Raw genomic sequence first — 15,897 nt, 5'->3', positions numbered from 1 at the left:
ACTGTGGGGAACTTGGAATAAAACCGACAGTAATTCTTTCTTATTTTACAGTGAATCTGTTGCCTGTAATCACTGTGGACAAAAATTTGTTATAATTTCACTTCTTAATCAAATGGACGTTCAAAGAGCAGAGAGGGCCCCCTAAACCAGAGACACTTCTAGGTCCTTAGCCTGTCTCAAATAGTTAATTCTGTGGTTCTCCCCCCTGCTCCTTGAAACTCTATTTTGGGTTTCCAGTGGCTTTCTTGACTAGTTATCATTTCCCTCTTCCCCTTCACTGGCTGCCAGTGCCAGCCCTTCAACCATACAAATTCTCCAGTGTTCTTCCCAGCCCTATACTTGTCCTCTACTCTCTTCCCAGCAGGAGGAAGCAACTTTTAGTGAAATCAAATAAACCTGGGTTCAAATCTCAGTTTTACCATCCTTCTGCTGTGTGACCATGGGTTTCAGAAACTTCCACTCAAATTTCCCTCCCTGGGTCTGCGTGAGGATTCAGTGAGATCAGATATCTAAGCACTGAACAGAAAGCCTCACTCTTAAAGAGGTACTCAATGAACTTATGTTCTTCCTCTTTCTCTCTTCTTCCCCAGGCAAATGCTGGGGAACTTTCTGACTCTGTTGGAAAATTCTCCACAGAAAGTACTCCACACAAAATTCTTCAGGACATGAATATTCCCTATATGTAGGTGATGACCAAATCTATGCAACCAGCTCATACCCCCATCATCATCAGCCTGCTGACATGGGGCCCACAGGGACCTAAAATTCAGCACATCTAAAGCTAATCATTATTGAGTGACCTACCCCGCTGTTTTGAGTTGAATTGTCTCTCCTTAAAATTACTATGATTTAGTCCTAACCCCCAGTACTTCAGAATATAATGTTATTTGGAAATAGGGTCATTGCAGAATATAATTAGTTAAGATGAGAGAATACTGGAGTAGAGTGAGCCCCTAATTCAATGTCACTGGTGTCCCTATAAAAAGGAGAAATTTGGACACAGACACACACAAAGGGACAACACCATGTGAAGACTGGAACTATGATGTCATGTGCCAAGGAACTTCCAAAAGCTAAGAGAGAGGTCTGAAATAGGCCTTTAGAAGGAACTAACCCTGTGATTTCCTGATCACGGACTTCTAGCCTTCAGAACTGTGAGATACGAGTTTCTACTGGTTAAGCCACCCAGTCTGTGGTGTTAAGGCAACACTGAGAAACTAATTCACCCCTCCTGAGGCCCCTCCGCCTCTAGCACAGCCCTGCTCCCAAGCTCCCCACGTCAGTGATGACCCACAGGGTCATCTTCCAGCCACCTGCGTTCAGTTCACCTTTGACCCATCCCTTTCTCCTCCACCATCTCACCCGTCTTGTACCAAATCCTTTCAACTCTACCCAGGAAATAACTTTCTCATCCCCTTTCCCCTTCCTACTGACACATGCAGAGTTTGCCTCGTGTTCTCTCATCGGGCAACAATATAATTGGTTTTCTGACCTTACCATACCTCATTCTCTTTAATGCAGCGTCCACACTGCCACCAGACTCACTTTTCAGAATCACAGATCACAGACCTGGAATGGCCCTTACAATCTGACCTCCATCCACCTTTTGGTTCCATCTTACAATGTTCTCTTTCTAACCTCACCTCTCACCCAGTAGCCCCCACTAAAGCATCACATCCCATCCTCAGATACCAGGCAACTCTGCCAACCCCCACACTTTCATGTCCATGTGCCTTTTGATCTGCTTGGAATGCCCTGCATCTTTCTTCAGAAGTCAAAATATTACCCAGCCTATTGAGGAGAGGGACAAGGTTAAGAAGAAAAGGCTGCGTATTACAGAGTATCAATCAGGGAGCAACAGTTAGCAGGAAAAGATGGTTGAAAGGTTTTCATTTTGATTATAAGTGTCATTGAGTATCTTTCAGACACCTAAATCTCTATGTCTGGGCACCTGTCCCTGTATGTACCACTCTATAAATCAGACAACTATGATAGTATGTCTTAGTTCGTACTTGTGTGACACCTTCAACTTTGAAACACTGAGTATAAGAGATCTCTGTTCATCCAGTGGCAAAACCAAGTAGGAAGAGTTCTAGCATAGCTACAGCTTCACAAATGCCTGGAGTGAAGTACGCCTCCAGGTTAGCAGGGCGGCAACCCGTTTGCCTAATTACATTATAGCAAAAGTTACATTTTTATCAGGAATATTCCATTTAAATATTTCATTTTTAAAATATAAAATCACTCTGAAAAATTTCCATGTTCCATGCTGTAGGAGGCATTCCATTTTTTGGTTTCATCCTCACGTTTGTGATTTTCCGAAAAATTCTGCCATTTATAAGGTATTTAGCACATTCTTCTTTAGGATCATTGTTAAGAAGCTCTTTTTCCAAGGCCTCACTCTGACCATCAGCCCCCGGCATCCTTCTCTTGACCTCAATAAAAAATACAAAAGTCTATGGGCGCCTGGGTGGCTCAGTCGTTAAACGTCTGCCTTCAGCTCAGGTCATGATCCCAGGGTCCTGGGGTCGAGTCCCACATCGGGCTCCCTGCTCGGCAGGAGGCCTGCTTCTCCCTCTCCCACTCGCCCTGCTTGTGTTCCCTCTCTCTCTCTGTCTCTCTCTGTCAAAAAAATAAAATCTTAAAAAAAAAATACAAAAGTCTAAAATCAAGACTATTCTCCCAGCTTAAATCCCCATGTATGCCATAGAACCCAGATGGACTTCTTCTTAATACTCCGACTAACTCCATGGTATGGATTCAAGTTACGTTATCTCTGGGGCCTTTGAAAAATCTCACATGTATATACCTTACAGAACACACACAAAGGATATGTCATTCAACGTTCCATAAGCAGCTGTACTGAATCCCAGATGCAACCCTCAACCTTCCAAACTGAAATCCAATCCCCTTCCCACTGCAGGAAATGAAACCACTGAGACTGTCTTACTCTGCACTTACCCCCTTCCCAGACACGTGCACTGTGTGTGGCCCGTGCCCCATCCGATTCTGTATCCGCCTGCTTCCTGTCATGATTCACTGCCATTAACTCCCTTTTGCCATTCTGGCCAGAGCAGGGTGGTGGTGAACACTGAAGAAAAACTATTTTCCAAAGTAATTTTTCAAAGTGGCTCCGTCAAACTGGCAAAAGGTAATATTTATAATAATCATGGTAAAAAAAAGCATTATTACACCGTTGACCTTTGAGGTTGTATGAGAAGATTTCAGCCTACAAACATGAACTAATGAACAACAAATTTTAAAGCCACATGCTCTTCTCACACTCCCACCCCAGGACCCCATGTTAACTGCTTGTTTTCCTCGTCTTTGTTAAAGTTCAAGTGGGGGTAACACTGTAAGCTTAAATTTGGTGCAAAATAAACATATTTTATGAATTTGCAAAATTAAAAAAGCTCCTCATTGAAGAAGGGCCCACCATTTTCATGCTCCCCACCCCCCACTCCCCATAATGCAGAGCCACCTTATGTGGCTCTACACATTCTTCCTTCTCTTCTCTCATTTCTAATCATGTGGTCATGAAGTAAGGAGGAACATTTTTTAATTTAATGAATTTTAGTAATTTCCTTGTTTAACTCGACTCAGATGCTTTTACTTTTTATAAACTCTGCTTCCACTGGTATTTTTAAAATTAGTTTTTAAACATTCTTTTCTAAGTTTTGAATACAGCTTCTCTCTGAATTTAAACAGACCCTGTTTGCCAAATTAAAAAATCTGTGCATTTGCATATTGGCCTTCATAAAGCCACTAAGGGAAGCAAACCTGAAATGTGCTTTTACCTCACCGTGAGGCAGGCCCAAGTCCTTCCTATCTCAGATGCATGCGCCACGCATACGCGCGCGCACATACACACACCCCTTACTGGCATGTTTAGATACCTCAGAGCTCCTAAGGAAATTTGGCTGAGACTCCAAATGGTATAAGAGTTCACACGCAACACTTAATTTTCCAGTGTTGAAGATAGAAATCCAAACACAAAAATTTTTAAATTGCTAGGATTTGAATATATGCTTACGTCAGATCTCCTATTACCTCAATAGGTCTCCACTGATCTGTAAAGCTATTTCCACTTTCCCCATTTCTCTTCCTACCTGCTGATGGGTGAAAATTAAATACAAGTACTCTATTTAAAAAGACAACTATGCTATTGTGCTTGAGGCACTCAGAAATGGTTTATTCCTTTTCAATCTTTCATTCAAATTTATTTTCTCCAGAATCGTGGGACATGGTTCTTTATTTCTCTCTGCCCTAGACAGCGGGGACCTAAATTGCAAGAATTAGTTCTAAGAGGGCATGTAACAGTACTGAAGTTGGCTTTCATAACACACTCCACATCAAAGCACCAATCTTCAAGGGCCGGTTATATCCCTATTATGTAAGTTTATGAATTATTCCACATTCTGTTACATCTTCAGTTTTAAATGCAACAATTTCCCCATATAAAAAGTAGTCTGTGAAAGACACTGAAATGTTCAGTGTATGATTCTTCGTGGCAAAGCATGGGGCTGTGTGTATGGACTTACTACGTTTCATCTTCCTACAGGAAATGAAGTTTGCTTTCTTTCTATAAAATAAATGAGATGGACCCATATGAGCACACAGTGTGATATATCCAAAAAGGAGACAAATGGAAAAGAATAAAAACTTTTAACTAAAGAGTTAAAAATGAGATTGTTCAGGGTCGTCTGGCCAGCTCAGTTGGTGGGACTCTTGATCTCCGGGTCGTGAGTTGGAGCCCCATGTTGGGTGGAGAGATTACTTAAAAATAAAATCTCCAGGCGTAAGTCAGTCAGTTGGGCAACCAGACCAGCTCTTGTTCCGCTCAGGTCATAATTTCAAGGTCATGAGTACGAGCCCCACATCAGGCTCCCCGCTCAGTGGGAGTCAGCTTTGAGATTTTCTCTCTCTCTCTCCCTCTGCCCCTCCCCCTGTGCACACATGCACTCTCTCAAAATAAATAAAATCCGTAAAAAATAAAATAAAATCATTTTTAAAAAATGAGATGGTTGAAAAATAACATGGTATATATTATTATCTCCATTTTACAGGAGGACACTGAAGCTCAGAGACAGGACCAGCAGGATAACTTGTAGGGTCCAGTGCAAAATGAAAATGCAGGGTCCCCTTGTTCAAAATCATTAGAGATTTCAAGGCAGTGGCAAGAGATCATTAAACCAGGCACAAGGCCCTGTGTGACTACATAGGTTCCTCCTCAGAGAATATGTTCCTACTCAGAGAGGTTAAGTAACATAAAATCAATGCTAATGAAAAATTGGTTTGACTTCAGAATTTAGAGCTCTCACTCTTAGCCACAAACAATAAACATAATTTACTGGGGGTTTTCTATAGACTGAGCATGCAAGATTATCTCATACAATCCATGCAGTAGTCTGATTAGATGGTCATTATTATCCCCATTTTGCAGATGAGGCAACTGAGCAACCTGAACACTGAAATATACAGTTGCTATTTTTTGGCTACCCGGCATCGATCACTCCTTCCTAATAGCACATCAATTCCCTTGGTAAGCACCCTGAGGGCAAGGATGCTTTCTTGGTTTCGAACAAGTGCCTAGAACAGCAGTGAATAATCGATAATCAATGCCTGCTGACTGAGATGTGTGCACTGTTTTCCCACAACAGTCAAGGGTGCTCGAGACTTCCATGTTCAGACCCCCACGTCACCTCCAGCACTGCAGGGCCGGGCAGACAGTGCATGTCCGAAGCTGACGTTTCTGGAACTTTGACCCGTGGGTAGGGTGCCACAGACACAGACAAATTAGAGCGGGATTACTTCAAACGTCCTGGCCCGACAGGAAGTATAGTGGACCATGCTTTCTGTGCAGGTTCTGTCTTGAGTTTAAGCCTCACTCTCTAGCCTTCTCATTTCACAGACGAGCTTCTCACTATATATATAACTGAGTCTGGAGTCCCCAAGACCAGCCTCAGTTTTGAAGATTTGCTAGAACTCGCATCTCAGAAAACCTGCTCTACTCACCGTTGTGGTTCATTACAGCCGAAGGATACAGATGATCAGCCAGAGAAGAAGGCACAGAGGGCTGAGTCCAGGAGCCTCTCCTGCTGGAGCCACGCGGACCGTGCCGAATTCCGCCACCCGCCATGTGTGTCAACAACACCCGTGACACGCTAAGATGTCATGACTCCTCACCCACGGAACCTCGGCGTCCACGGTTCGTATGAGGGTCCCATGGGCCCGCGGCACCTGTGTGACTGACCTGAGCTACTCAGTCTCCAGCCCTGCAGAGGTTGGCCTGACCCCGCGGCCTCAGCGGATAAAAACAGCCGTTCACCCGACGTCACAATTTTGGCGGAAGCGGTAGGGTCAAACTGACACAAAGTGGCCCGAAGCACCAAAATCCAAACACACTCCTCCCAGGTGGGATATTGCAAGAACTCAGGGGTAAGCTGCCAGAGCCCATCAAGGGCCAAGCCTTCTGAAGACAGGCCTTTCTTTGGCACATGCACGACTTGAGCAGCCTGGGCCTGCTGAGCTACCCTTTAACTGTACGACATCTGATAATGTTGGTGAAATTAAGTAATTGATTGATTCAATCCTACAGTCACACAGCTAATAACTATAGGCCCAAAATATAAGTTCCTTCCTGATTCTAAAATCTAAGCCAGGAAGAGTTGGTTGTGACAGGTTACCATTTATAAGAGGAATTTATTAACTAGAACCCTAATGGTCTATAAAAATTAAGGCACCACTCAGCAGTCCTACTTCTCAGAATTTATCCTAAGGAAATGGTGAGTGAATACACAGATGGGTTTACAAATATACTTATTGCAGCATTACTTTTAGGACACAAAATTAGAAACAATGTATACATCCAACTAATAGGTGACTGGTTAAATCAAAAGCTGGCCAACTTTCTCTGTAAAGGGCCATACAGTAAATACTTTCAGCTTCCCAGGCTATGCAGTCTCTGTTGTAACTACCTAACTCTGCTACTATAGCACTAAAGCAGCCACAGACAATAATATGTAAAGGAATGAGTATGGCTGTGTTCCAGTAAAACATGAACGGACTGGAGAGGGGGGCAGAATTCAGCCACCAGGCCATAGTTTGCCAATCCCTGGGTTAAACTCTAATATATATTATCATACACAACAGAATACTATCCAGTCATTTTTTAAAATTAAGCAGATCTATATGTGCCAATATGAAAAGATGTCTATGACATACAACTAAGTGAATAAAACATTGGAATCATACCATAGGTACAACTTTGGGGTGAAAAGATTTGTGTACATGCAGGAAAAATGTTGAAATGATGTACATGAGGCTGTCCAGAGTTATCTCTGGAAGGCTAGGATTATGTGGGACTTTCATTTACTACATCATACATTTCGGTATTGCTTGAAATTTTTTACCATAAATATGTATGATATTTACAATCAGATAGAAAAATCCATTTCAAAAAAAGCTTGAGGCTCTGGCCAGAACACCTACTTAGTCCCACACTAAATTATTCAAGCTTCTAGTAAGTAAGAAATCCTGAATACAGGTCAACTTCTACCTTCAGTACTTTAGGAGCAACTCTCCTAGCACAGGCATTAAGATGTAATGACTCCTTAAAGTTCTTTCCAAGCCAAGGTTCTTGAGAGAATTTTTATTTTTTATTTAGAGAGAGAGTGCACACATGGTGGAGGGGCCAAAGGAGTGGGAGAGAGAGAATCCCAACCAGGCTCCATGCCCAGCTTGGAGCCAGACGCAGAGTTCGATCCCAGGACCCTGAGACCTGAGCAGAGATCAAGAGTCGAACACTCAACTGATTAAGCCACCCATGCGGCCCTAGAGAGAATTCTTTTAGAACTTTAAGGCCAATGTTCTTTTCCTCTTCCCATCACAATAAATAGCGCACGAACAGTCTTCTCTCAAAAGGAATAGATGTTTTTAAAGATTTGACTTATTCATTTGAGAGAGAGAGAACATGAGTGGAGGGGAGGGGCAGAGGGAGAGGGAGAAGCAGACTCTCTGAGCAGGGAGCCCGACGCAGGGGTTCAATTCCAGGACCCTGGGATTGTGACCTGAGCAGAAGGGCAGATGCTTAACCGACTGAGCCGCCCAGGCACCCCAACAGGAATAGAGTTTTAACCACCCTAAAAATACATGAGCCTTGATAGGAAAGAAATGATACTGTGAATTTGGAGGAATAATCTTTATTTACAGCTCTGTCACACTGGGAGTGCTTGGAATTCTAGTTAGTATTCATATTCCATTTCTAAAATATTATACAAAGCCTGAAACCAAACTGTTAGAATTAACAGACCAGCAGCACCAAGGCACTCAGTCCTTAGAAGCTACAAATAAAATACCTTCTTGAATTGAATTTATATGCTGCCTAAATTCATACCCCACAAAACACAAAATGTCCAATGCTAAGTTCCTTAGGATATATAAAAACAGATGCAAACATAATCCATTGACTTTTTTTTTTTCTGATGACTGCTAACTTTGCTGACAGTTTAGAGAACACAAGACGTTTTTGAAGACCGTGTTTACTTCCGAGGAGTCATTATGCACCAGTTAGCTGTCTTTCAGAAGGAAGCTCTAGCCAGTCTTACCAGCCACTCTTCACCGGAGGCTGGGTTTTCTCCCTCAACCACAGCGTCATATAATTTCAGACTAAGACCACCTGTTCTAGAATCACCTGTATTAGATATTTAAAAGATTGTTTCTCACTATTTTGTGTCAAAGAGATGAGGGCTTAGTATCTCCACGTTATTAATGTACGAAAACGAATTTACAGATAGGTTGCTTAGAGCCGATCAAAGAAAAACCTCCCTTTCTGTTAATTGCATAAGTCATGGCATTTTTAAAACTAGCACTGATCCAAGTATCTTTTATGCTTATTGGCAGATTGATTATCCATGAAGAAGTTCTCTGTTATCTTTATTATCCATTTGGATGAGAAGGCCTTGGGGAAGGGACAAAGGCTTAGCTTTGTTTACACCCGACTCTACCCTTTCACATTCAGCCTCCTTTGTGAGTTGGCTATGATTTGAGTCTTCGGGGGAAGGGATGAATCTTGAAAAAGATCTTTAATAGAATTAAAATCTATTTCAGGCATCAAAAATAGAATTCTGATTATGTCCTTGAATCCATGGTTTCTGAAGGGTAAGGGGAAAATAAAACTCTGCCCACTTGCCTTTTTTATCTGCCAGGCTTCTTTTCTGTGCCCCTATCTTCTCACCCCCACCTCCATCGCTCTCATATTTCTATGACTAAAAAACAAAACCACGGGCTGGTTACCGCAACAGGATCATTTATTTGTGTTCTTCAAGCAGCCTGCAACACAGCCAGAAGATAATGGACACCTCATTTATTCAAGCTCTGAATGATCATATTTAATTCCCCGTGACAGCTGTCTTCCCCACATTAGCATTGCAAATAAGTTCGGTTTTGTAATGGCCTTCTATTGAACATGAGTCAATTATGTGTGGTCTGTATCGAGGCAGGATACGGTCTTAGTATCTATAGCAATATTTCTGCAAGCTGCTGCTCTTTACACTGCTCACATTTAAGCTGGCTGTTTACCACAATGCTTTCCTTGAACTATATTGAACTGCCTACACTTTCAAATAAAATAAAGAGGAATGAATGTAATTTGAAAAAGCAGTTACCCGGGCATATACATATTACATACCTCCTCCCCTTTTACATATGTAATCAACCTGGAAGCACTTTGAAAAAACTGCCGATTGTCCCATTTTAAAACCCAGATAATAAAATCATTATGGCCAATTAAACGATTACATGATGCTAGACACACTGGGGTTCAATGCCTGGTTTTGCATATCACTAACACACTATTAGGCCTAAGGCAATCAGTCTGATTTCAGAGTCATTTTCATGTAAGGGAGGTGAGAAGCCTATGCGTGGGAAAAAAAGCAGCTTCCTCAGCGCCCAAAAGAAGATTTCAAGGTGACCTGATCTTAGCAAGGGGTGAAATGCAGCCCTCTCGCCTCAAAAACCTACAACTTGCCAAATGGCTCCTGCCTCCAGAGGTTCATCTACAGATGTAGCCACCAGCTGGGTTTCCATGGGGTTCCCCGCCCTTGGCAGCTGTGGAACCAGCATGTATTAGGAAGACAGAAGAAAGAGGCAGCTGGGTAGGAGAGAGGGGCTGCCTACCCAGACTCCACAAGATGTCATCGCAGACCATGTGTCAAAGTGACTCTGAGGCCACCTGGGCTGGCTGCCCAAAGTGATTCGTGGTCTCCCAAGTCTCTGAAGGCTCTTGCATCGTCGTCTTGCATCCTGATGTTCGACGGAAAAGCAGGTGGAGTGGCTTGCCTTGTCCCTCATGGCAAGGAGGAGTAAATCCGGTCAGCTCCCCTCACTGTGGGAAGCAGAAACCTGGCAGCCGTGCCTTAGCCCTTCCCAGCTTCTCAGCCTTCGTCAACCCTTCTCTGTCTGTCTGTAGGGAAGGGTATGCTGCGCTCTGGTGCCCTGGCCACATGGGAGTTTAGTGAGGCAGAGCTGCCAGGGAGGTCTGATATTCGGGAGGTTACGCTCAATTCAGGAAAGGGTTAACAAGCATGCTTGACTCCACCTAAGTCATGTCTTCCAACGCAGCTTTTCTCAGTAAACAGGTTGGCATTCTGATCCACCTTCATCTGATTCCTGGGTCTCACTCCCCATTGGCTGAGAGCATGGAGAAGAAGGCAGAGTTAGTTATTGGCCTAACCCTTACACCTGACAGGTAAATCCTTCCCCTTCTGTTTGATATTAACTTAATACGGAGCAGTGCTGCACAGGTTCTACTATGCATGTACATCAGCTGGAGATCTTGTTAAGCTGCAGATTCTGATTCAGGAGGTCCAGGATAGGGCCCCAGAGTCTCTGTTTCTAACAGGTGGTCCAGGTGATGCCAATGCTGCTGGTCTCCAGCCCACACTTTGCTCGGCAAGAATGTAAAATGTGGTCTTCAGAACAGAGAACTCAGGGCAGACTCAGGGGCAGTAATAAGGGGAAACGGTATCCTACCCCCCTCTTCCTTCACCGCTTAAGGTGGGGATCCTCAAATCTTAGTGTGGATTAGAATCAACTGAAAACTTTTTAAAACTCAGATTCTTGAGACTCACACCCAGAACTTTTTGCTCAGTAATTTGGGAGTGGAACCCAGAAATCTGTACTTTTAAGAAGCATTTTTAACACTGAATATGCATTTTAACAGGCTAAATAAAGTCATACCACAGACCCCACCCGTGACACCCTACCAAGCAGGCAACGCTCCAGCTTACACCACCCTTGACACTGCTGACCCCACGCCCCAGCAAGTGGCTGTTGCTGTCACTCTTACTGGTGGCAAAAGAACTCCCAACTTTCCCTGTTTCTCTGTTACTCATTCCCAATTCCAAGTCCAGGGCACATGCCTCTGACTGGCCTAGTCTCGGTCACATTTCTAGATCACAGCTTTGTAGAAAGCGGGGAAATTAAGCATCAGTGATTGTCAACTTTCAGAAACCCTAACACAGGAAAGGAATTCAGATATTGGAAGCAAAAACAAAAGCAAAACCAAAAATCAGATACTCCAGTATGCTTTTTCTCTTGTATTGGAAAGTCAATCCAATAATGAAAAGATTAACACAATTTTCAAATGTCACCTTTAAAAGTATACCCTAAAAATAAGATGTCAGTATTGCCCTATAGCTATAGAAACTAGAAAGTGAGAGATATTAATAACTTTATAGTAGCTTTCATAACACAAATAAAAATATGCATAAAATATGATCACTAAATATCTAAAAATATATATATATAATAATCTAACTCTTAGAAAATCATCTTTTTTGTCTTCAGATTAGACACTGCTGAAAGAGTTCTCATAATACTTTGCCCAAAGTATGCCACTTTAACACACAAAGAATTACAGAGATGAGAGCGTCATAAAGCGAGTGAGAACATGAGCGAGCCCCTTCTCTTGAACCACAGAGCATAGGCAAATACGTAAACAGTAGGCAGTCACTGAAATTTCACCAACCTGCTGCCCATAGCTCACTATATGCCATAATCACTAAAGGTGTAATTTCTTATCCTAAAACACGGAGTCTGTCATAACAGATGTAATAACTTTCTCTGATGCCTCCTGGGCTTGGAGGATCCTTTAAAAAATGCCTCCCTATTCCATCCTGATTCCTTGCTAGTCCCTTTATTGATTTTCTGCAGCTGTTTTTCTTAAGCATATGAAGCAAATTATTCTAGTTGGTTCCTCCAGACATCTGCTGATAAATCTACGTTATTGAACTTCTTCAATTTCCTAGAGCTGTACTACAATCCTTAGGAGAATCTTTGACTCTTCCTTTCTTTCTCCTCTTTATGCTTGCGACTCTCTGGTGGTGCTCTCAGGATTCTAATTACACTCTCTTTTGTTGGCTCCAATGACACCCCTGGTCTCAATTCGCCCTCTATCTTCATCTCAGAGTTCCCCACATCCCTGATAACGCCACACCTATGCCTCAAGTGATACACAAACTATTCTCCCCTTGCTTGCAAGGAAAAGGTGAAGTACTCTGGAATCAGTCTGACGTATTTCTGCCACGTCTTTTACCACAAGTGTGATGCCCACATCTCTGTGACAGCCACGTTCTCCGGTCTGGCTCAAGTCCAATCTTCCTGCATCCTGGCTCTCCACCCTGTCCCATGGCATTAAGCTCTTAGCCATTTAGAGACCGAAGTTAGACATCATCCTTCCTCTACTCAAGTGTCACTTATGAAAAGCATCCTGCTTTGTCCATGACACTGGCAAACAGAAAACACGACAGCACAATGGGATTTTGTCACAAATGCAGAAGTCGTCACAGAGAAAGTTCTCAAAGCCTGTGCTGTGCGGGTAAACACTCACCCCGTAAATGCAAAGGCATTTTTTATTTTCCCCCACCCTGCTCCACCGAGTGTCCCCTCTCCTCCAGCTTGCTGCAGCAAACCTTGGCATCTTTGTCTCATCTCCCATTCCTTTCGCTTCTTGACACCTTCCTAAGACACCTGAACTCAATACACTGTATGCTCTCTGGCTTGCAATTATCCTCGACTGCAGCTTCCTCTGCCCTGGAAGTGACTGTGCCTGGAGGCTTTTCCAGACTCATCTCCAGCTTTTCTCCTTCCTTTACTTCATCTCTCTCCTCCGGGTCCCTGCCCTCCCTTTCACATCCTTCTCCCCGCGAGGGGAGGTGAGTTGTGTTGCTGAATCTCTTCTTCCCACATATTAATACACACAAGCTGTCTTAGCAACCGAGCCTGGCATTAGCACAGTCTCACTTCAGAACTTTCCACTGAGGCCAAGGAAGCCCTGACAGGAGTCACTATACCATGCCTACGGGTCTCTGGGGACCCCCAAACCACTTCAGAATACTCCAAACCAATCTTGCAGGCACTTTGCAGGAGGCTGGCCCCACTTCAGCCAAGTGCCCTGCACTGAAAGACGATGTCGTTTCCATCAGTAACTAGTGCAGTTAATGAGAGCACTGGGCACGCCGGCACTAAAGAAATTAGCCAGAATTTAATTCTGCCAATAATTGCCTTGGGCTTGATGACTCACCAAGAGCTTCCCCGGGGGCCTACTCTAAATTGTAGGTGTGTTTTAGGTCTTCATAAATCAGACATCATTGGCTCCTGGGCTGCAATAAAATGTCTTTGCTATAATAATCTGTTATTATATTTATGAATCTGCTCAGCACTTGGCATCGCTTCTGTAACAATTTAACACAGCCCTAAACAGGCACATTTATGACGGGCTATAAGATAAGCCCGAGACACACAGTAGCAATATATGCTGTATTTCTTCATTGGCCTTTCTCTTTTTCTCTTAAACCACCTTCTCATTAGAATACCTGTTAATACAGTGAATGGGATCTGTTTGACTTAAATCAAGCTCATTTTCCACAGGTTAACAAATTGTTGGTATTCATTGCTTGGAAATTTCCTTTGCTTGTAATATTTTTTTTGATTAAGTAAATTTTTTCCAAACCTCAAATATATAGTGGTGACAATATAACAATTGGGAATAAATGAATGTAGAGCATTTTTTTTATTTTTAGGAAAAAATAGGGTTTAGTTATTTTAGGCTTCTAATTTTGCACCTTTTTATCTTCTCCGAAAAATAATGTGGTATCTCTTAACACCTCAACTTCGTCGTGAGACCTCAGTCCCCACCCTCACCTGAGAAGCATCACGTCCTTTATTTCTGAGGACCTACTCCCATCTGCCCACACACACGAGAAGTACCTCAATCCAGGAAAACAGTAAATGCAGGCAAGAGTCTACAGAATATGAAATTAAATCTCAGCCTATCTTCCGATTATTTTTTTCTGCATTTACATACATGGTAATATATTTCTGTGTATTTGTATAGGAATATATTTCTTTGTTTTATAAGTTTGGGAATCACTATACATATTATAACTCACTTTTCCATTTCACAACATCTATGAACACTGTTTTCATGCTTGGTTATTTTGGGATATATTTGCCTACAACTAAAAAATAAATTTAAGTTTTCAGAAACAAAACAAACGTACTATCTAGCCAGCAATACATGCAAAAACTAAAGCCGTGGATTTAGACATCATTCCTTTACTCGAGTGTCACTTATGAAAAGCATCTTCTTTGTCCATGACACTGGCAAACAGAACACACGACAGCACAATGGGATTTTGTCACAAATGCATGAGTCGTCACAGAGAAAAAGTTCTCAAAGTGTGTTGTGTGAATTATTCTATTAGTAATTTATTTTAATGTGTTTCTGTAACCAAATTTTAATTTGTTTCTTTCTGTTTTTTTGCAAACCATTAAATAATTCAGTTTAGCTTTTCTGTTAAAAAGAAACAGCGTTCATGGGATGCCTGGGTGGCTCATTTGGTTAAGCATCTGCCTTCAGCTCAGGTCATGATCCCAGGGTCCTGGGACCAAGTCCCACATCAGGCTCCTTGCTCAGCAGGGAGCCTGCTTCTCCCTCTGCCTGCCACTCCCCGTTTGTGCTCTCTCTCTCTGTCTCTCTGACAAATAAATAATACCTAGAAAGAAAGAGAGAGAGAGAGAGAAAGAAAGAAAGAGAAAGAGAGAGAGAGAGAGAGAGAGAGAGAAAGAAAGAAAGAAAGAAAGAAAGAAAGAAAGAAAGAAAGAAAGAAAGAAAGAAAGAAAGAAAGAAAGAAAGAAAGAAAGAAAGAAAAAGAAATAGCATTCAGGGGCACATGGGTGGCTCACTCCATTAAGCATCTGACCCTTGATTTTGGCTCAGGTCGTGGGATTGAGCCCCCTCGTCAGGCTCCTCGCTCAGCAGAGAGTCTGCTTGAGATTCTCTCCCTCTCCCTCTGCCCTCCCGCCCCCACCGCTTACCCACCCACTGTCTCTCTTAAATAAATAAATAAATCTTAAAAAAAAAAAAAAAGAAACAGCATTCAGAATTAGGTCATTCTCCCAAGAGGACCTAATTATTTAGTTCTCAGCGTTAAGAAAAAGACTAAGAATTTACTTATTTGTTTATTTTTAAAGATTTTATTTATTTGAGAGAGAGAGACAGCAAGAGAGAGCAAAAGCAGGGGAGAGGGAGAAGCAGACTCCCCATCAAGCCAGGAGCCTGACTCAGGGCTCAATCCCAGGACCCCAGGATTATAACCTGAGCCAAACGCAGACACTTAACCAAGGGAGCCACCCAGGCTCCCCAAGAGCAAGCATTTATATAAAATTATTTGATGTATTCATGTCAAAAACAATATACGATTAAATAAATGTCTAGTAATTGCACAATGCATAATTATCATGCATAATGCCTAATAATACTATTTTATGCTGGTATAAATCTTTCCTTATGTGACTTGTGAAAACCTTGACTAATGCTTCCGAAATCATCCCCTG

At 42.5% G+C, this 15,897-nt stretch overlaps 1 protein-coding gene across 1 annotated transcript in view; it reads left to right on the top strand.

Moving 5' to 3' along the window:
* LOC148161627 (putative phospholipid-transporting ATPase IIB) overlaps window positions 1-9,196 on the top strand; it is a 136,288-nt gene extending 127,092 nt beyond the window's left edge. The window contains exon 14 of the mRNA XM_088020688.1: window positions 6,034-9,196. The gene's annotated coding sequence lies outside the window, so the exon portion shown is untranslated. The remainder of the gene's footprint in view (window positions 1-6,033) is intronic.
* Window positions 9,197-15,897: the final 6,701 nt, after the last annotated feature.

The sequence above is a fragment of the Eumetopias jubatus genome, unplaced genomic scaffold, assembly GCF_037043125.1.
Source record: "Eumetopias jubatus isolate StellerSeaLion01/CBP00866 unplaced genomic scaffold, mEumJub1_p1.0 scaffold_106, whole genome shotgun sequence".
NCBI classification, from domain to species: domain Eukaryota; kingdom Metazoa; phylum Chordata; class Mammalia; order Carnivora; family Otariidae; genus Eumetopias; species Eumetopias jubatus.
The sequence above is the reverse complement of the archived record's forward strand: the minus strand, read 5'-3'. Positions and strand labels throughout refer to the sequence as shown.